Raw genomic sequence first — 23215 nt, 5'->3', positions numbered from 1 at the left:
ATGTCCTGGTCTTGATTGGACGTTGAATGTTGATGAATGTTAATGATATATAATTTTTATGAGATAAAGGATTATAATGAAATGAACTTATCTATGTTAAATTGTTGGACTGAATTATATGATTGTAATGATATGTACATGATGATGCACGAAATGAAAGTTGTGATTGTGATGCAAATATCTATGTTTGTTTGGCCTTATATGATGTCAAGAGCATGAATTAATTTAATTAAATGAATGGATAAGTAAAGCTATCTAGAAAACATAGAATTTATGCATAAGTATATTGTCTAAATAGGACAACAGGAAAATTTGTGTAAGCCAACATGAATGTTGCATTGCCTGAATGAATGACATGATTTTGATAATGTTGCTATGATGATGGAAGTTGTGTCACATGTGTATGTATAAGAAAGTCGAGTCAGAGGTCCTACAACCCCTCCCCTTACCGGAGTAGTACTTATAATGAAATTTCATGAGATTTGTAATGAATAAGTTTCCAGTTGAGAACCCAAAGAGTTCAGTGATAGAATAATTATAAGTATGATCAGAGATTGAAAATGAGCTGATAAGTAAAGTCCGAGACAGTAAAGTATCGGATTGATGTAAAGATTATTGGAGTTATGCACTGTCCCAATTAGAGAAGAAATTCTCTTTGGTAAATCGAATTACTCAGGTGCAAGGTCGAGAAAAGAGTAAATCGAAATTTATTCAGAACTGGCCTTCTTTAGTGAATGGTTTAATATGAAATTTGTGACGGCAGAACTAGTTAGGGAAATGATATTTGAAATGTGAACTATCTGAGTGTGATACTTATGACTGGACAGATTTAGCAGTCTCTTTTGAGATGTTCTATGTGTTTACCCGTTCTCAAAAAATATTTCTATGGCTATTGATCTTCTGAAGAAATTTTTGTTATATGGGAATGTCTTTTAATCCTGGTGTTGGATGAAAGCATTGGTAGTCTGACTGGTTTATAATTTATATTGCTCTATTTCATCGGGTATGCTATTTCATTTTGTCTGATAAGAATTGATAAGAGAATACGTATGATATTATGATTCTGTTTCTTCTACTTGATGCTTCATCTAATATATATGTATGGGAAGATATATTGTTCTTGTTATATTTGATTCTAGTGGGATTAAATGAAGTTTTCTTTTGGACTTTCTTTCTTTGAAGAATTATCGGGGTATTCTGTATTTTCTCTATGAGTTTGGTTTTCGATTCTCCGGCATAGTATCGTATCTTGGGTTTCTTTATTCTAGATTTCTTTATTCTGGGTTTCTCTATCTTGGAATTCCGGTCTCCATTAAATCAAGTTGAGATACGGGTTTTATGTCATGATATCATAGGAAACTGAGAAGGGTTGAAAATTTAAGAACAATTAAGAGATGAGTCCGTAAGCTTTCAGAATATATGAGAAATTAAAAGAGATATATTGGAGGCACATGGTACTGCCTAAGTGAAAGTTTTTCGGCACCAAATATGAGATTAAAAGTGAATACCACTTTTCTGGTAAGATTTTCGGGGACGAAAATCCCTAAAGGGGGGAGAGTTGTAATATCCTAATTTTGGGCCTAGTCGGAATAGTGGTTTCGAGACCACAAATCTGAGATAGAAAGAATTTTTTTTATAATTATTTTGAGGTCTATGATATGATATGATTGCATGATTGTGTGAAAATTTCATGAAGAAATTCTATGCATAAAGTGCTTAATTTGAAATTAGGGACTAAATTGAATAAATTGCAAAACTTGTGTTCTAGAAGTATTTTGCATAAAATTGAATTAGATTATTAATTAGAGGTCCTTACAGAGCAATTTGACCAATTTGTAAGTCTATGGACAAAAATTGGACATGGATGGAATTTTTGGAAAGTTTAGTAGTAAGGGCATTTTGGTCATTTGGATATTAAATGAAATTATGTAGTATAGGAAGTTGTAGATAAAACGGAATAAAAATGAGGTATTGAGACCTCGAATTCATAAACCGAGCCATAAATATTTTTAGAAATATTTATGGAGTGTAAATAAGTTAGTATTAAAGTTTCGTCAAGAAATTTTAAGGTTTTGGTAATTAATTAGGTGAAAAGGACTAAATTGAACTAAGTGCAAAATTTGTGAGATGTGATTAAATAGCTTAAGTATTTAAAAAGATGGATTTAAAGAGCAATTAGATCCAAAGGTTAATGGCTGGACGGTTTGGGTATGAAATAAGCAAGAAAACAATGTGAACAAGGGGCAAAATTGGAAATAGCATAAAAGTTAGTAATTAAATAATGATGTAATTGAAAAATCTAGACATTTCTTCATCTTTCTCAGCCAGAAACGCCGTAGCAGGTCTACTATGCTGGTTTTTCATATTTTTGCACCATGTAAGTTCAATTTTTACTTTTTCTTAGTAATTTTTATGTTTTTGTGACTTTTACAATTAGGTCCAATCATCTAATTCATTAGTTTTTGATTTGGTGGATGAAATTGGAAGTTACCCTGGCTGAGTAAGGGTATTTTATGATGAATTATTATGAAATTGAAGTTCTAATTTCATATTAAGGTTGTTTTATTAAGTCATTTTGATAGAAAATGGTATTTAGGACCTAATTGTGAAAAAAATTGTGAATTAGGTGTTGGTGTTGAAATTCAGAATATCAAAGGTTGTGAAATAGTTTATAATGATAAAATAAAGAGTTAATTGAGAAAAATTAGTTCAATTTATGGGTGAATTGAGTAGGGACTAAATTGTAAAAACTGTAAATTTTGGGGTAAAAGTGCAATTTCGAAATTTGAACAGCATAAATTGTGAAGTGAAATAGAAATCAAATAAATGCTAATGAGTAGAAATAATTTATATTATATATCAAGAGAAACGAGATTCAAGTCGTGATCGAGGGAAAAATAAAGTTTACGAGGAATAGGCTCGATTGCTAATATTTTATATCGAGGTAAGTTCATATGATTTTTAATAATGCAATGTGTAATTTAATTTTTTTGAAATGAAAATTTCATGAATGATATAGTATATTATTGCATATAAAATGTCATTAAACTGTGATAATTGTAAAATGATATTTGAATAAAAGTACAAATTAAATGGAACAACGGACTTGAGTACTTTCATTCAGTGGCTAAGAAGAATTGACGGAAAAGACCATGGCAACATGTGAAATGTGATTTCCGTATAAGACCATAGCTGGGCTATAATGTGATATGTGCTACTGTATAAGACCATATCTGGGATATGGCATCAGTGTGATACGTGATCCGTGTAAGACCATGGCTGTGCTATGGCCTCGATATGTGATATGTGACTATGTGCAAGACCATAGTTTTACTATCCATTGTGATAATGAGGTACTCAATTCCGTAATCGTTCCCTAATTTGATTATGAACGAAAATGTAAAATGGCCCGAAAAGATTAAGAATTGGTGAATACTATGAAAATGACACGATTTGGAATAAGTTCTTGATACTTGATGACATTGAGATTATGGATCTATGCTTATGAAGCATAATTATGTGTTCTTACCATGATGGATGAAATGATATTGTATGGATTTAGTGAATAATAGTGGTGAATGAATAAATATGGCCTTGGCAGTTTTGGGTTACTGCAGTAGTGTAACTTTTGAAATTCACCATAAATTGTGGAAATCGAGTTATGGGCTGAGTAAAATATGAGATTAAAGCCTGATGAGTCTAGTTTCATGTAGAGGAAACGGTACATGCAATTGGATTTTATGTTATGAGATATTTAAATTGTTGTGAGACAGAGTCTGAATGACTTCGAGATCCCCTGTTCTGATTTTAGAAAATCATTAGAAATTGTACAAAAATAATTATGAGTTTTAATTTATATATTTAAAATCCTTATCGAGTCTATTTTCAAGATGGATAGACGGGAACATCATCCAAGTCCCGAATTATGAGATAAATAATTTTTAGTGAAGAGAGATCAGAACTGTTGGACAGCGAAACAGGGGAAAATTTAATGAATAAACTGTACTAAATGGCTAAACCAAAAATTCTGGAAATTTTATGGCAGAAAGGTATATGAATCTAGTTTCAAGGAAAATTAACAAAACTGAATTTGAAGTTCGGTAGCTCCAGAAATAAATTATTTAGTAAATGTATCTCGATAAAACAGTTTAAGCTGAGTATGTATAATTGTACAATTGTGGTGTTTTATCTTAAAAGCATGTTGGTAATTGCTTATTAATTTCATATGGACTTACTAAGCATTTATGCTTACTCCCTCCTTTTCATTCCTTGTAGTTTTGATAAGCCAGCTCGGAAATCGGGAACGGTCGGAGGCCCACTCACACTATCCGTATACCATCTTGGCGTAATGGCTTGTATATTTTGAGTATGGCATGTATAGCATTATAATCATTTTGTGTATATGGTCTTATGATATGGATATTGAGTGGTATGGAAATGCTTGGTAATGATTAGCCATTGGAATGGCTAATCATGACCATATTTGGTGTTATGTATGCTAAATTGCTAGCTAATCCATGGAAACCATGAAATAGGCAAAATTTACCAGAAAATAGATTCAGACAGCAGCAGTGATGTGAGTTTGAAAAATCATTAAAAATAGTAGAGATACAATTAGATGATGAATAAAATATGGAAGTGAAGAATTATTAGTCTATTTTCATATGGATGGAACAAAACAGGTATATGAGTTATATTTTATGAGAAGTTTAAATTTTTGTGAAACAGGGCCAGAGCGATTTCTGGATCCCCTATTCGGACTTTGGGAATTCACCATAAATTGTACAAATATAATTAGAAGTTATGCTTTATATGTACAGATTCCTTATTGAGTCTAGTTTTATTAGAAACAAACGGAATAGTCATTGAAACTCTGTACAGGGAGATATCTGATTCATAATACACAGAGGTCAGAGCAGTCGAATCCTAAAACAGGGGAGACTTTAACTAATAAACTGTACTAATTGGCCTGACCAAAAATTGTAGAAAAAAATTAGTAGATAGATATATGAGTCTAGTTTAAGGAAAAATTTACGGAATTTGATTTCGTGTTTCGGAACTCGAGATATGAATTTTTAAGAAACTATGACGCAGTTGGACAGCTTGTCCGAATTTGTTTAAGTGCTCAAATAAGTTTAGTAATGCCTCGTGCTCGACTCCGACGACGGTCTCGGGTAAGGGGGCGTTACATCACATATGTTACTAAAAGTCAATATTAAAAAATTAGCTTCTGGTTGTACGAAAAACAAGTCTTATATAGTGCGAAACACGCTCACAAACTTGTCTTATCAAAAGGGCTGAGGAACAAGATATGTTCTCGCCCCCACACTTATCTTAGTCTCGTTAGACATACGGATCTCCTTATAATGCCTCAGAATAACTCATAGAGTCCTTATAACATATCTCATAAGTGCAATGCGAAGCAATACACTCTACTATATACTAACATGTCCTAGTGAGTCGAGCGTAGCTCCACATTCTCTTATCTCTCCACATGTCCCAGGGCCGCAAAGCCCAACATCACATAAATAGAATGGTGAGTACTCACAATCTTTTGATATACCAATATATCCAACATGGCTCGGAAAGAAGCACGCACAAAGATTTATCATAGAGAACTAGCATAGGGAGCTAGGCTCACGAAGGGAGCTAGCACAAAATCTTACTTAGTTACGTGTTAGCATATTATTTGTTGGTGTTTAGTTTTAGATATGTACAAAGATATTGAAAATTAAATGTGTTGAAATGTTATTAGTTAGTGTGATTTGATGGATATTAATTATATGTGTGTATCATGTTATTAATTCGTGTGATCCTATTCAATCTTATAAATATGAATTAAGATAGAATTGTAGATTATGGTGAAGGCTTAGATCAAAATCCTGCCAATCATTTAAATTTAAATAAGGTTCTACATATGTTTTGAGCAGCATCAATAAATTATGGATGTAAGAAAAAAACAAATAAATTCAAAATAGTAGAGGTGAGTTTTAAAATTCTTGAATCTCACAAAATTGTTTCTCATCCTTCACCGAATTCTTGAATCTCACAGATTTGAACCCGAAATGCCTCTCCTCAATCGGTCGTTATTCGTCAAAAAACGCTCTTTAACAGCTGGCCAGAGGAATTGTCTAACTCTCTGAGGTCCTAGAACTTTCCAAATCACCTTCCATTTCCCATCTTTCGGCTCCCAATTAGCACCAGCAAGCTTACAATATGCTGATCCCACTGTGCACAATCCATGCGATGTATCTCGCCAAATGCAAATGTCCGAACCTGCAGCCACTGAGAGTGGCATTACCGAGGCAAATTTAACCGGTATTTGATAATCAAAAAAAGGAGAAAACTATTCCAGTTCCGAACTAAGTTAATCCATGCGGCATCGTTGGACTCTGAAATTGTTCCATCAAAGGACCCATACCTGGTATCAAACTATCCTCCCAAATTTTCGTTGATCTACCATCCCGTATAACCGAATGAATACATTTACGAAGCGACTCCCAAGTTTTAGAGAGTGGCCTCAAACAAAGGAGTAAAGTGGTTGATCAATCGAAATAGGGCACACTCCCTCAACTTTATTTTTTCATCTTAAAACTTGAACCCACATAGCTTAAAATCCGAGTTTAAAAAGAAAAGCTTTATTTTGATCACCCAATTTTCAAAGGCCTCATCCCCCATTAACCATAGGCCGATAATTAGAGTCCCAAGTAACAAGGGGAACTTTCCTCCTCCCATTAGTAGATCCCCAAATAAAACCACAATTCAACTTTTCTATATCACTGCACATCCCAACTGGAATCACAGTAGTCTGCATGAAGTAACTAGAAATGGTAATTAGAACAATCTTAGCTAAAATCACTCTTCCTGTTAAAGAAAGCTTCTTGGCTTCCCAACCTGCGAGCTTGTTACGAATTTTATCAATAAGGAATTGAAAAGTGGCATTCTTAACTCTTTGGTAAAAAAAGTGGCATACTCAAGTACACACCGAAGTCGTCTACTTTTTGAAAACCCAATTGTTGAGAAATAGTGGAACCAATAGAGTCTGACGTATTAGCAGAAAAGAATACCTTTGACTTGCGAGCATTGACTTTGTGGCCTGAGAAATGGCGGAAGTGTTACAGAACGTTATGTATAATTATGACTTGATGAATACAAGCTTCACAAAATAAAACTAAATAATCTGCAAACAATGAATAGCATAGTGGAGGTCCACCACCGCTTGATAACCGAATAAGTCTCCACAATCCCTTATTCCATTCCAGTTATTACTGATTTGTGTTTATACACTGAATATATCGAGGTTTAACATTTGTTGTGACCTATCATATTATATTACAATGATTCTTGCGTATTATTGGGGATGGATGTAAAGTTTTTAGGCTTGACATTTGGTGCCCAGGTATGTTTCAAATGGATAACTGTATACTCATATCTGTAAATCGTTCATTGGGTAATATCTCTAATGTTAAATGACTTATTATTGAATTGTTTGAAAGTTGCTTATAAATTTTCTGATAGCATTGTGGCTTAAAATTGAATGATCTCATATGATTATATTAAAATGTAACATGTACATGATTGTATGTATATACTCACCTGTTAATGATTGTGGTTGACAAGAAACATTGTTTATTACTCTTGTTATTATAAATGTTATGTTTAATTCGATAAGATTTATCGTTTTAACCATTAAACTTACTAAGCTCTATAAAGGCTTATTCATGTTATTTTCTTGTTTCCTTGTAGAAAGCGTTTTGTGGAATCAGGCAATCGGATCAACTTGAGGATCACACTATCCAGACATATTTTGGTAGTTTTGAAGTTAACTTTTGGATTATATGGCATGTAATAGGTGAAATGTGTAGTTGTTTAATTGTAAATTATGTGGCAATTATGGAAGTGTTGAATGATGCCTATGTTTAGTATTAACTTGTAAGTGTTTATGTTCATGTCATGTTATTTGGTCATTTGGTATAAGTCTTATTTTGGTGTTTGAAATTATGGTATGAATATATGCTTGAATGAGAAAAGAAATGGTAAGTTTTAGTATGATATGATTTATGATTTGAGAGTTTGAATGAACACTTGTTAATGTGATTAGTGCATGAATGTGTTATGGAGTATAACTTTAAATTTGGTTAGTTTTGGAATGTGAATTGAGGTGTCAAATGATGGCATATTAGTTAGATATAGGTTGAGTGAATTTGACATGTTTTTTAGTGTATTTGAATGTGCTTTAGTCATATGAATGTATATGGAATTGGGTTGTCTTGGTGTGTAAGCAAATGGTAGAAAATGGCTTGTGTCATTATTATTTTTAAGTGCAGGTTTCACATGGCCTACGACACGATCGTGTGATCATATTTTGAATATACATATGGTTATAGAGAGTTACACGGCCTGGCGACACGGCCGTGTGACCAAACTTCGAATGCACACATGGTCTAGCATATAGTCTGGCACACAGTCTGTGACACAGCCGTGTGCAATTATTTCAAAAGTTACATGGTCTGTCACACGGGTGGCCACACAGTCGTGTGACCCTTGTTTTTAAAAATTGTCAATTTTTTCAAACTTTTCTGATTTGTTTCAAAATTATCCTCGAACATTTCCAAACTATTTTTAGGGCACCGTAGGTTTGATTTAAGGCTCATAAGTGTATTTTTACCTTGATTAAAATAAATTATTAGATGTTATTATGTAATTTGTATAATTGTTTCTGTTTAAAGTTAAATGCTCTGAATTGTATTGTAATACTTCGTAACCCTAATCTGACGACAGTGATGGGTTAGGGGTGTTACAATTTATTATTACCATTTATGTCTACCACAAACTTATTATGACCATATATATAAAGATAGATGAAATTAAGATACCAACACCATCTTTTATACAACTTCAATCCAACACCAAGCCACATATGTACAAATAGCTAAAAGGGAGCTAGAACATCATCACATTAACAAAAATAGCTTAAAGGTTCCTAATACATGCCATAAATAACCAACATCAAAAGATCAAAACATCTACCAAGATGATGAACGGATAGTGTGTGTACTCCAACTCGATCTTCCAATGGTCAAAGCTTTTTAGGATCTACAAGGAAAAATATAAACAACGTAAGCAATTTAGAATTAATAAGCTCGTATAAAATGTAACATAATTAGGTATTACAAGTTTATTTAACTTAATGCATTAAGTCATAAAAAATTTATATTTCATTGATACATTCTCATACAACAAACCTTGAAAGATCAATTAAGTGTTCACTATAATGATGTACCTTTTCGAATAATTCACCTTTCCAAAAAAAGGGCCATGGTATCTTCCTATCATGGTCTTATGCTTACCGAGGTAGTGTGATAGTATCTTTCAACTATGGTCTTATACCTTTACAGTTTAGTGCCATATTATCTTTCAACTATGTTCTTATGCCTTTTTTATTTAGTGCCATAGTATCTTTCAACTATGGTCTTATGCTTTTACAGTTTAAAATGTCATGATATCTTTCATATATATAGATAAGCATTAAATTACAAAACATCAAACAATTAACTACTAAATTAACTTACGAACTTACCTCTACCAAAACGGTTGTGAACTCAAAGTCGACAACTAATCCAAAACCTTAGCTTTTCTTCGATTTCAATCTAGTTGTTGTGCTTCTTGATCTCAAAACACACACATATAAGGAAGACAGCTTGCTGAACCTCCTTGGCCTCAACAATGGTGTTTTTATCTGTTAGAAGAAGATGAACTTAAAAAAATAAGGTGATATGTTTGTTTATTTTATTCGAACTTACTTTCTTTTAATTATATATAACATATAATTTAACTAAAAACAATCACTAACTATGTAAGCCTTTTTGAATATGGCATAATTTCTACTTCAACCCTTATACCTTGACTGATTTAGCCATTTAACACCTTTAACTATTAGAACTAACTTTTGCAGCTTTTATGATTTAGTCCTTTTTATTTAATTAACTATTTAAACATTAAAATTTCTTAACCAAAATTTAATATGACCTTAATAATAATCGTAAATATTAAATTAAAAATATTAACTAACTCACTTGTCGAAATCGTGGCCCTGAAACTACTATTTTCGACACCACTAAAAACGAGTTGTTACAGGTTACTTCGACTATATGTCGATGAGCATTGGGCGCATTTTCCTTTAGATGTTCCTATGAGTAAGGGCACAACTTTTATTTTGATTATACCATCGAGCACTGGGCATAATCTATTTGCTTTGGACATTCCAATAAGGCACTAGGTGCAAAATTCGTATATAAGAATTAGCATCCTCCAACCAATCGATGCATCTCTCATAAGTGTTATCAAGAATCCTCCCATCAAGCCCACCAATGATAAGAATAGCGTAAGCTTTCGGACAGTCTTTAAGCGTATGAATGACGGTTTCCTCCCCTCCCCTACACCTCAAGCATCCTTTCTCAACATTTTGTTTAATAGAAGAAATTTTAACATTCATTGGGAGCATCTCATGGCCCAATCTCTATGCAAAGATTCAGATTTTAGAGAGGATCTGAAGTTTCCATATAAATCTCCAGAAAAATCGATGAGGACCAAAACTATAACATCTATATCATGTTTCTGTCACCAAAAATAAGGTTACGAGGGTTACAATATTTATCAGAATTACTCACATCAATTAACATTCAAATATTAGATAAATTCTTTTAATGCTGTTAAAAATCCAAATGAGTAAGACATACATTTATGGGCCTTGAATCTGCCCCCAAGGCCCTAAAAATAGCTTACGAACAATTAGGGACTAAAGCGAAACAAATCAGAACATTTCAAACAAAACTAGAAATTTTCATCTACATGGGGTCATACGACCGTGTGGTTCTCCTACACGCCCGTGTGTCCACTTGTCTGTCTACCCGTGTAACACACCTAACATGCACAAGGCACACGCCCGTGTGTATCACATGGTCATGTAACAACTCGTACCCCAGGCCGTGTGTGCCCAAAATTAACCAAAATCATACTTAACCTTCAACCAATTGTATAAGTACCTAAATCAACCCATACCACAACTTAGTAACACCTTAAAACACACTGAAAGCATCCAAAATATACCACATTCATCCACTTAAGATTACATTCAAGTAACCTCTATAATGACACTTTATAATGCTCACATCTAGCATTAACCTAATTATCATTTACAAGCTCTAACATATACATAACAAGCCAATTCAACCATTTTATACCAAGCTAAAATGGCACATACCACTCCACCACTATTCACACAAGTTTGGTGTAACCTTTAGTAAGCATACCAATTAATATCCATATTCAAACATCAAACACCCAATATCATACTTCATAGCCTACCATTCAACAACATCAACATACTAAGACACCACACTTAGCTATGAACATTATAACATTACCATTTGCCTATTACATGCCATACAAGCCAAATTGTTTAGAAAATCTACCAAGTGTTCCTCAAGATAGTGTGATTCCTTAAATTGATCCGGTCTCCTATCTACCAAATGTAATCTACAAAGAAGCAAACAATAACACGAGTAAGCTTTCATATAGCTTAGTAAGTTCGTCGATTAAAACGATAGAGCTTACTGAATAAACATAAATAATCAACAAGGTTATCATCAGAATTTCTGTCAATCACAACTCATAACAAGTGAGTATTACAAAGTACATTAATTCAAAACATATTTCTAGTCGTCATATAGTTAAGGTCTTATCTTGGTAATCGCAGCATATTGCCCATTCAAGTTAGCTTCAGAATTTTGACCGGCTCACGATACTACTCACACGAGCTGCAGAGAATCTACAACATATGTAAGATCTTAGTCATCGCTATAGTTTGTAACACTAGTACATGGTACCTACTAAATATTCACCATCTCATGATGCTGCTCACACAAGATGTAGAGAATTCACAACATATGCAGGATCTTAGCCCTCGCTACAGTCTGTATCACCAATACATAGTACCTGCTAAGTAATCACCATTTCACGGTGCTCTCACACAAGCTGTAGAGAATCCACGACATATGCAGGATCTCAGCCATCGTTACGATCTATATCATCGGCTTAATACTTGATAACTAGTCACTTTATTCATTTATCATGTATTTCAATCAATCAATTGTTAAGTGTAACAATGAATTTAATTATTACAACCAAGGAATGTATACATAGAATCATTATAGTAAAGAAATAACAGTATGAACTTACCGGACTGATTTGCAGTAACTGCCAAAGTGCAGGGACTATTCAACAACTTCCCTATGCCTCGATTTTCAACCCATTCTTGATCTAAAATAATAATTTCATTCAATTAGCTGATTTCAACATTATAATTAACTCTTTTTAGGCAATAAAGTCTTTTTTTATTTTTACAAATTGCCCCAAATATTTTGCTTTTATGCAATTTAGTCTATAAGTCCAAAACTTGCAATTTAACCGATTTTCATTAAAACTAAGTCCTACAGAATTGTTTTGGGTCTCTCTACAGCCTATATTTACTATTATTTAACATTAATCATTGTACTTTTACTATTTTCACATTTTAGTCCTTAAATATTAAAATCATCAAAATTACTTAACAGAATATCCCTAACTAACAACAAAGTTCAATAATCTTTCATAAATCTTCAAAAATAGCCCAAACTCATCAATGGTAAAATTCTTAACATTTGAGATTTTTATGGATTAGTCCTCGGGTTAGCTAGATCGAGCTAAAACGAGTTCAAAAATATAAAAATTACTAAAAACGAACGAGGTTTACTCACTCAATCGAAGAACTCAAGCTTGGCTGAAGCTTTCTTCTCCCAAACAATGGTCATTCGATTTGTGAAAGGATGATAGAAGAAGATGGACTAGAAATTTCATCATATTTTACTTTAAAAACATCTATTTACCTAATTACTATTATGCCATTTTATTATTTCATTCAAATTTCAAAAATCATGAACCTATTATTGTCCATTATGAATATTAAGGGTCTAATTATCCTTTAGATCCCCTCTATACTCTATTAACCCTTTTAAACACATAGCAAAGGACTTTTGTAGCTTTTACGATTTAGTCCTATTCTTTAATTAATCATCCAAACGTTAAAATTTCCAAACCAAATTTTCATAAGACACTAATAACCTTGTGAATATTAAAAAATTAATATTTAAGGCCTGACACATCGAGGTTGTGGCCTCGAACCCACCATTTCCAATTACACTAAAAAACTAATTAATTAGTAAATCCTTATTTATTTAGGATTTAATTGCAATTTACCACAATTTAGATAATTCCACATCATTTCTATTATTAGGCCATTTAAGGAAGGTCCAATTACACAATTTGTCCTTCAATTATATTAAATTCCAACTAAACAAACATTATTTCAATTTAACCTTAAACTAATTAGGACTTAATTAATAAATAATCCAAAAGTTAATGGATTTAATCATGTCACTGATAAGTCGTAATTTATACATATTTTATCTCATGCTTAAGTACATTTTTGGATGAATTATCATTAAATTTGCGGAATTTGATACTTCTAATCCTTTAATTTCATGTCTTATACTTAGGTGAGCATAGGAGAGTAAAAAGAACGAGAAACGGGCCAAAAATGGAAAAAAATAGGTCAACGTGGGAAATCAACACGGCCTAGACTTCCTCACAATAGTAGACCACATGGCCGTGTCTATTTAACAGACTCTAAACACGGCCTAAGCCACCCCACACGGGCATGCCATACGGGCGTGTCCCTGTCGAGCCCAAGTCTAGTTCTATTCGGAAAAGGCCACTCTTGAGGGCTTTGAAGCATTCTAAAGCCTATATAAACACCCCAGGAGGTACCTAGAAAGAACACACGGAGTAGGAGGCAAGGAATTACTCGAAGAAAGCCGACAGATCCATCTCAGAAGCCGGAATCTCCTTCAAGAATGAAGATCTCCCTTCAATTTCCTTCAGGGGTTTTTGGGTTTTCTTTATGTTTTGTTATTATTACTCTACTGAGATGTTTCCTTTTACACTTATGAACTAAATCCCCTAAATACCTAAGGGGAATGAAACCTAATACGGATCTTGTTATTATTTTTTGAATTATATGATAAATATTTGATTTGTTCTTAATTATGTGTTCTAAATTCTTGTTTTAATATTCCAGGATATTGATTCAAGTATTGATGTGCTTATTCAGAGGAGCAAAAGTTCCTGTCTAATAGTAGATCTAGCATAATTAAGTAGAGTTGATTGCACCCCTAGACATAGGCCGACATAAATCTGTCGAATTAGGGTCAAACCTAATAAGGGAATCCATAGATCGAGTTAATGCAACACTAGGGGTTTTAATTAGAAAGAGATTTCAATTAATCAACCTAGGGTTAGACGTTGTTAGTCTCGAGAGAGATAATAATATAAATTAGAGATTTCTACGGATCAAGTCAAGTGAATAAATCGTCTAATTTAGAGTCAAGTAACAAGTGAAGTCTAGGTGGAATTTCCCTTGGGTATTGTCTAAATCAATCATTTTCCCAAAAGTATTTCCCCAATTTACTTCTTGTGCATTCTTAGTTTAGTTAATTAGTTTAGATAAAACAAATCCTCTTATTTTTAGGCTAGATAATAAAAAAAAAGTTAATACTAGTACTTTTAGTTCCTGTGGTTTCGACATTACGGTCTTGCTATAAACTATACTACTGGTCGATAGGTGCGCTTGCCTTCATCATGATAATAGTAGTTTTCAAGTACAATCAATCATAAATTTAAAACTTATCACGAGACATCACATCAAGTTTTTTGCGTCGTTTTTGGGGAACTAAGATATTAGGAACACTTAATTTTTATTATTTTAGCCATTTATTTTTATTGCAATTTAAATTTATTTTTGCTTAAATTATTAAAATTTTCTTTTATTTGCTTCTGGCAGGTTTTTTTTATAGTTTATGACTAGAAGAAACCCATCAAGACCTCTACTTTTTGATAGTGAGAACGAAAGCACAACCCGTAGAAACCAAAGAGAAATAAGGTGAAGCCTACGATACATAGAGGAAGGGTAAGAGGACGATAGTCAAACTACAACTGAGGGGATAGCTGAAAATCAGAATAATCAGCTACCTCCTATTGTTGCCGCAGATCCAATAAATCAGAATCCTGCTCCTCGTACTATGTATGATTATGCTAAACCTAATTTAACAGGAACTGAATCGAGTATAGTTAGACCTGCTGTTGCTGCAAATAATTTTGAACTGAAACCTAACACGATTCAAATGATACAACAGTTTGTTCAGTTTGATGGTTTGCAGGACGAGGATCCAAACACTCATTTGGCAAATTTTCTGGAGTTTTGCGACACCTTTAAGATCAATGGCGTTTCTGATGATGCCATTCGCCTTCGGTTGTTTCCCTTTTCATTGAGGAATAAGGCTAAACAATGGTTGAACTCGCTACCATGATGGTCAATTACTACTTGGGGAAAACTTTTTACTTAAATACTTTCCGCTGGCTAAAATGGTTAATTAATGAATGATTATTCTTCTTTTGTGTAGATGGATTTAGAAACACTCTATGATGCATGGGAGAGATACAAGGATCTATTGAGAATGTGCCCTCACCACGGGTTACCACTTTGGCTACAGGTTCAAACTTTTCACCACGACCTGAATCCTTCGACTAAACAGATGATTGACACAGCTGCTGGTGGAACTATTAATAATAAGACACCTGAAGAGGCTTATGAATTTATAGAAGAGATGCCACTGAATAATTATCAGTGGCAAGTCATGAGGACAAAGCCGACGAAAGCAGCCAGTGTTTTCAACCTCGATGCGGCTACTATGCTATCTAACCAGGTAGAACTTTTAAATAAAAAGATTAACAAGTACATCTCGTGATGAGGTACGATTCAAATGGAGGAGGAGTACACACAGAATATCAATCCTTCAACCCTAGCACCGAGGAGGAACAAGTTCAATATATGGGTAATAATAATTCTAGATCGCAAAATAACCCATACAGTAACACTTATAATATAGGTTGGATGAACCATCCCAACTTCTCGTAGGGTGGCCAAGGAAATCAAAGGCCACAACATCCCCCAAGTTTCCAACAACCACCTTACCAGCAAAAAAAATCGACCCTTAAGGAGATGCTCACAAAGTTTATCTCGGTGTCAAAAACTCTTTTTCAGAATACTGAAACAGCACTTAAGAATCAGCAAGCGTCAATTCAAGGGCTCGAAACTCAAATAGGCCAACTTGCCAAATTGATTTCTGAACGACCAAAAGGTAGATTGCCAAGTAATACTGAATCTAACCCAAGGGAATATTTCAATGCGATTACCGTTCGAGATAAGGAAGGGTTAGTTGAACCTGAACCTGAACCAAGCAAGGAATTGTGGTAAGTAAAGGTAAAGGTGAGATGGACCACAATGAGCAAAAATTGGTAAGTAAGGAGTACAAACCTCGTGTGCCATATCCAAGTGCGACAAGGAAAGACCACACGAACGAACAATTTGGTAAATTCCTTAAATTATTAAAGAAATTACATATTAACTTACCATTTATTGAAGCTCTTTCGCAGATACCGAACACAGTTAAATATTTAAAAGAGCTTTTAGCAAACAAGCGGAAGTTGGATGAGGCGTCGCATGTGGAGTTGAACGCAGTTTGCTCAGCCATTCTACAGAATAAGCTACCCAACAAGTTGAAAGATCCAGGGAGTTTTACGATTCCTTGTTTAATTGGTAGTTTAAACGTTAAAAATGCTTTGGCTGATTTAGGGGCAAGCATTAATGTTATACCTTATAAAATGTTTAAACAGCTGGGTCTTGGGAAACCCAAACAAACTAGGATAAGCATTCAATTGGCTGATAAAACCATTAGATTTCCTAGGGGTATCATTGAAGATGTTCTTGTTAAAATCGATAAATTAATATACCTAGTAGACTTTGTTGTTCTAGATATGGAAGAGGATAGTAACATACCTTTAATTTTAGGACGGCCCTTTTTAGCAACTGCTAGAACCATTATTGATGTTGGTACATGTGAACTCACATTTCATGTGGGTGATGAAACAATCACTCTTCAAGCTCATAATTCGAGTAACACATCAAATATTGAGGGTGGTTGTATGAATCATTCTGCTAATACTAATCATGTGGTGCAACATTCTTTGCAGGAAACACGTTCGAAGAGCATACATGAGCCATGTTCAAGTAACAACAAAGGACCCATCTATGAAAAACGAATACTTCAGGTCGATCAACAAGATGAATGGAAAACACCTGTCAAGGAGAAACCAAAAGCATGAAAAATCGAAGCGACACCAGATGAACATAGGGATGAAACAAAGAAAATTAAAGTTGGGGAAAAGGTATTGTTAGATGAAAATGACCCCCGAGTTGCTACTTTAGAGCACAATACGGACAGAGTGACTCCCTTTACGGTAATGAATATTTTCTGGTATGGTACAGTCGAGGTAACACATCCCAAAGTCGGCACTTTCAAGGTAAACAGTACTCGACTTAAACCTTATTTTGATATAATTGATAACAAAAATGAGGAGTGTTAACTCCTTGAACCACCATGACTATGCAAAATCGAGGTAAGTCGAGCTTAGACTATAAATAAGCGCTTCTCGGGAGGCAACCCGAGCAGTAACAGTGTTGATTTCTTATTTTAGTTTCTAACATTTAAATCATTAATTCAGTCCTTGAACATAGGTTTTTCGTAATTCACATGGCCAGGCATACGAGTGTACCTTAGGTCGTGCTCATACCACGAGAGAGGACACAGCCGTGCGATATGGCCATATGAAAATAGAGCAAGATTTTTCCCTACCACAAGATTCGATACATTACCACGGCTGTGCGACATGGCCGTGGGCAATTTTGATAAATCAACACGAGCCTGTGACACACCCGTGTCTATAAGCCATGGTTGAAACTAGGAAACTAACACGGGCGTGCGACACGCCTATGCCCACCACCCGTGGTCGAAACAATCAAAATAACACTGGTGTTTGCACATATACACGGGTGTAGGAGAAGCGAATGAAGTAGGACACGGTCATGCGACACGGCCGTGTGCACCAACAGGCCTAAAGAACACGAGCGTGGGCCGAATTTCAGACGCGCCCAAATTTGAAAATAACAAAATACACAGGCTGAAATAAGGTCACACGGGAGTGCCCCACGGCCGTGTGCCTCAAACTCTATATAAACCCCCACTATTCATCATCCCTCTCCCCAAAACCCTAACCCTAACCGCCGAAATCTTCATTTCCCCCTACTATTTATTATTTCTATGTTTTTATTTTTATCTTTATTTGTTTTTAACTTACTTTTTATTTTATTTTATTTCTCTTTAATACTATTTTTACTTCATCTTTAGGTTTTATAATTTATATCAAGTAATTTATATTTTCGACCATTTCTTTACGAGTAATCATGTTACTTTATATTTCCTAAAGAGTTAATGATTCTATCGCAGTTATGAAGAGCTCCAAAGCTCACTATTACTTAGAAATTTACAACTCCACTGGAAAAGGTTCTCCACAATTGGTGCAGGACTTGTGGACTAACGAACCTCTACCACCACCGGTGTATCGCCCTCCAATCTCACACTTGCCTTAGCTGACTACTCTCCATGAATCCAATTCAAGGATTCCATTTAGCATTCAGGAAGTTTCACTTCTCTCCCTATCTTATGATCTTATATCTATAATTTTCAGTAAATCTATCTTTGTACATTGAGGACAATGTACATCTTAAGTGTGGGGGGGTTATTTATATCACTATTAGAAAAATCCCTGAATTTTATCTTATTCTCACATAACTCATATCACTATTAGAATGAATATTGATTAATTTATGATTTTTATTGATATGTCTTGAATTAAAACATAGGCATTTATGCATTGATTGTTTAAACTTAAGGAATTAAAGAATCGAGCATGATAAGTTGATTTTTTAGAATTAAAAAAAAATTTAGGTCGTTTCCCCAAGTTTAGCTATTATCTTAAGTTGAAATTCACAAGTTTAACATCCAAAAGCCATAAATTTTGTGAGATCTTGAGCCTTTAGAGTATATATTATTTCTTTCATGCTCACTTTTATTATTGCTATGAGTACATCAATATTGATTTGTTATTCTAGAACTTGCTTCGATTATGCATGTCAAGACCACAACATTTGATTTGATATGTCAAGATGATAAAGGAACTTAGGTTTAACCCACTTACTCCATGAAAGTCTACCCTCATAATTAACCCTTAGTGAACCCCCTTGAGTCTAGCAAGCCATGCATTGATTTACCCTCAATATTAACCCATAACCCATTATTGTTGAAATCCCCTCATTTGATCCCTATTTTTGTCGAGATTTGATTTGAATAAATTGCTTAGCTATGTTTTATTTTTGATAGTTAGCAAAGTTCTATTTGATTTGTTCTTAAAAATAATAATAATATATATATACATACATATTAGTAGTAATTCTTTTTGAGCTTAAGTATTTAATTCCATATCCCATGAAGAAAAGCACAATTCTAGGATCTTCTAATTAGGAATGTAATTTGTCAGTATTAATATTTTTTTCTAGTTAGGTAATTTTTCAATTCAATCTCGTTTCTAACCTTTTCTTTCAGCTTGTGACCACAGCCCCTAACCAAAACCACATTACAACCCTCTAAAGACCTTTTGATTAATGTATCATCTCAATATATAGTGGAGGAGATTTGATTTTTGCGCAAGCTTATGGTAATAACTTTTCATATTGACTGTTGAGTGCTAAATTTCTTGTCCTTAAACACCTCGAGTGATTTGAGTGAATATTTAGTGAGGATGTGAAACTCTGTGATATTTTGAATCAAAGGTGATTACTTAGATAAGGGGAGGCACCTATGTTTTCATGATAAAATGCTCAACTTGGAATGTTTGAAACTTTGATATTCTTCGAGTTGAATTTTCAATGTATGATTACTTATGGATTATTTTGAGATACTATTGATGAGAATTATAAGTTGAGAAGAATTTATTTTGATTGTGAGTTGAGGATTTTGATTGAGGACAAGCAAACGCTTAAGTGTGGGGGTATTTGATAAGTCGTAATTTATACATATTTTATCCCATGCTTAAGCACATTTTTGGATGAATTATCATTAAATTTGCGGAATTTGATGCTCCTAATCCTTTAATTTCATGTCTTATACTTAGGTGAGCATAGGAGAGTAAAAAGAACGAGAAATTGGACAAAAATAGAAACAATGAGTCAATGTGGGAAATCAACACGGCCTGGACTTCCTCACACGGGTAGACTAGACGGTCATGTCTATTTAATAGACCCTAAACATGGCCAAAGCCACCCCACACGGGCGTGCCACACGGGCATGTCCCTGTCGAGTCGAAGTCTAGTTCTATTCGAAAAAGGCCACTCTTAAGGGCTTTGAAGCATTCTAAAGCCTATATAAACACCCTAGGAGGTACCTAGAAAGAACACACAGAGTAGGGGGCAAGGAATTCTCGAAGAAAGCTGACCAATCCATCTCAGAAGTCGGAATCTCCTTTAAGACTGAAAATCTCCCTTCAATTTCCTTCAGGGTTTTTGGGTTTTCTTTATGTTTTGTTATTATTACTCTTCCGAGATGTTTCCTTTTACACTAATGAACTAAATCCCCTAAATACCCAAGGGGAATCAAACCTAAGAAGGATCTTGTTATTATTTTCTAAATTATATGATAAATATTTGATTTGTTCTTAATTATGTGTTCTAAATTCTTGTTTTAATATTCTAGGATATTGATTCAAGTATTGATGTGCTTATTCAGAGGAGCAAAAGTTCTTGTCTAATAATAGATCTAGCATAATTAAGCGGAGTTTATTGCACCCCTGGACATAGGCAGACATAAATCTGCCGGATTAGGGTCAACCTAGTAAGGGAATCCATAGATCGAGTTAATGCAACACTAGGGGTTTTAATTAGAAAGAGATTTCAATTAACCAACCTAGGGTTAGACGTTGTTAGTCTCGAGAGAGATAATAATATAAATTAGAGATTTCTACGGATCAAGTCAAGTGAATAAATTGTCTAACTCAGAGTCAAGTAACAAGTGAAGTCTAGGGGGAATTTCCCTTGGGTATTGTCTAAATCAATCAGTTTTCCCAAACGTATTTCCCCAATTTACTTCTTATGCATTCTTAGTTTAGTTAATTAGTTTAGATAAAACAAATCCTCTTATTTTTAGGCTAGATAATAAAATGAAAGTTAATACTAGTACTTTTAGTTCCTGTGGGTTCGACATTCCGGTCTTACTATAAACTATACTACAGTTCGATAGGTGCACTTGCCTTCATCGTGATAAAAGTTAGTTTTCAAGTACGATCAATCATAAATTTAAAACTTATCATGAGACATCACATCAATCACCAACGCTTGGACTTTTTGACCATGGCTAATCACCATTTTGGTCCTTTTGTTATTTTAAATTTATAGCAATTAACTTTTACCTCTTTTACAGTTTAATCCTTTTACCTCAATTAAGCAAACAATCATCAAAATTACTAGACCAAACTTCAATTCACCTATAATACGACTTTGTAAATATTTAATAAAAATATTTACAACTGTAAATTAAAAAAACGAGGTCTCGGTACCTCATTTTCCAAAACCACTAAACATTTGAATTGAACCACTTATACTAACTTTTAATTCGATAATTGAATTCATCAATCTGAAATTCAATATAAAATTATTATTGACTCATATAGTTTAAATACTAATTATACGAACTTACTCGTCAGATTTTCTGGTCCTGAAACCACTATTCTGACACCATTAAAAAATAAGTTGTTACAATAACCTATATTCTTAAGCAATAGCCATGAATATGCCGACTTCGTGGTGTAACACCCGAAACTGTTATGGAACCAAATATATCTATCACTCAGGTCATTCGGAATGATAGGAAGCTCATATATTTCATACCCCATAATCTCACCATAAAGCTCACAGACACGGTCCCTATCCCAAACAAGCTAATTCAGAATCGATAAATCACGCACAAACCTCTCACAAATATCATTATTAGGCACACATAAAGAATTGCCATCAAGGTCTTCAAAGCCCTACCTATCCACCCCAATTTTAACTTTTTTCCCATCACCTACTTTCAAAAGCTTTAACCGCAGAGGCAATACTCATCCAAGAGAATGAAGGCTTATTAACTCTTTTAGGGTGGACACATCACCATCCGAAAAGTACTTAGAACTAAGGACTTAGAAACATAAGGTATCACGGTTGTTGATAAGGCGCCATACTTGTCTTCCAAAAGTGCAATATTAAAAATTCTAATATCTCTAAAACCAAGGCCACCTATCCCTTTCGGCATGCACATCCTATCCTATGCTAATATTGCCCATCCACGCTCCTTATTTTTGCTAGCCCACCAAAAGTTTCTCATTCTCGAAATCATTTCATCGGTAATGCCCTTGGGAACAAGAAAGGCTCGTTTCAATTGGCATAATTAGTGTATCTTATGGCATATGCATATTGTTATATTATTTGAATATTTGCATGAGTTGTATAAGAATTATTTGGTATTTGTAATTGAAATAAATTGTAGCAATTGGTTTGGAATTTGTATTATATTGATTTGAATAATGGAAATTTCACTAAGCTCTATCAGTCAACGTATGGTTTTGTTTTCAATGCACAATTTAGATTCATATCAAGGTCTCGAGCATCAATTTCAACATCTAGACAAAGATCCCATACTCAAAAACATTTTTATAGTTTCTTTTGTTGGTTATACAGCATGTACCTAGGTTGAGTCGGATTAGTATTTTGAATTGGACATATGTTATATATATATATGTATATATATGAAATGGTCAATGCCTTAACTTATGGATAGTTATATTTTGTAACACCCCTAACCCGTATCCATCGCCAGATTAAGGTTAAGAGGTATTACCGGACGTATCGAAACATTTTATGATCAATTCACAAACATCATCCACACATCATAACATCATAGTCAAACATCATCACAAAGTCCCTTTTTTAGGTCAACGAGACCTTAAACATGCTTTAGGAAGGGGTCGGGACTAAACCGATCACATACAAAATTTTTCTGAAACTTAACAAATTTTTCAAAGTTACAGAGGTCACACGCCCGTGTGGGTAGCCCGTGTGCCTCACACGGCATTA

At 34.0% G+C, this 23215-nt stretch overlaps 1 non-coding gene across 1 annotated transcript; it reads right to left on the bottom strand.

Moving 5' to 3' along the window:
* Positions 1–15526: 15526 nt before the first annotated feature.
* On the bottom strand, positions 15527–15631 carry LOC121210218 (small nucleolar RNA R71). Its single transcript, XR_005905341.1, has one exon. It is a non-coding gene; the product is annotated as a small nucleolar RNA R71 (small nucleolar RNA).
* Between the last annotated feature and the right edge of the window lie 7584 nt (positions 15632–23215).

Source organism: Gossypium hirsutum, chromosome A11 (assembly GCF_007990345.1).
Source record: "Gossypium hirsutum isolate 1008001.06 chromosome A11, Gossypium_hirsutum_v2.1, whole genome shotgun sequence".
Lineage (NCBI taxonomy): Eukaryota > Viridiplantae > Streptophyta > Magnoliopsida > Malvales > Malvaceae > Gossypium > Gossypium hirsutum.
The sequence above is the reverse complement of the archived record's forward strand: the minus strand, read 5'-3'. Positions and strand labels throughout refer to the sequence as shown.